Genomic DNA, 394 nt, shown 5'->3' on the forward strand with positions numbered 1-394 from the left:
GCCTCAAAAGAGGCAAGATCCTGGGAAGTTTTCTATACCTTGTACCATAGGCACCATGACTTTCAAGAAGGCCTTGTGTGACTTAGGGTCAAGTGTAAACCTCATGCCTCTCTCTGTAATGGAGAAGTTAGGGATCTCTGAGGTGCAAGCTGCAAAAATCTCACTAGAGATGGCAGATAATTCAAGAAAACAAGCCTATGGACTTGTTGAGGATGTTCTGGTTAAAGTTGAAGACCATTACATCCCTACTGATTTCATAGTCCTAGAGACTGGGAAGTGCATGGATGAATCCATCATCCTTGGCAGACCCTTCCTAGCCACAGCAAAGGCTGTGATTGATGTTGATAGAGGAGAGTTGATCATTCAAGTGAATGAAGAATCCTTGGTGTTTAAG

Source organism: Arachis duranensis, chromosome 1 (assembly GCF_000817695.3).
Source record: "Arachis duranensis cultivar V14167 chromosome 1, aradu.V14167.gnm2.J7QH, whole genome shotgun sequence".
Taxonomy (NCBI): Eukaryota; Viridiplantae; Streptophyta; class Magnoliopsida; order Fabales; family Fabaceae; genus Arachis; species Arachis duranensis.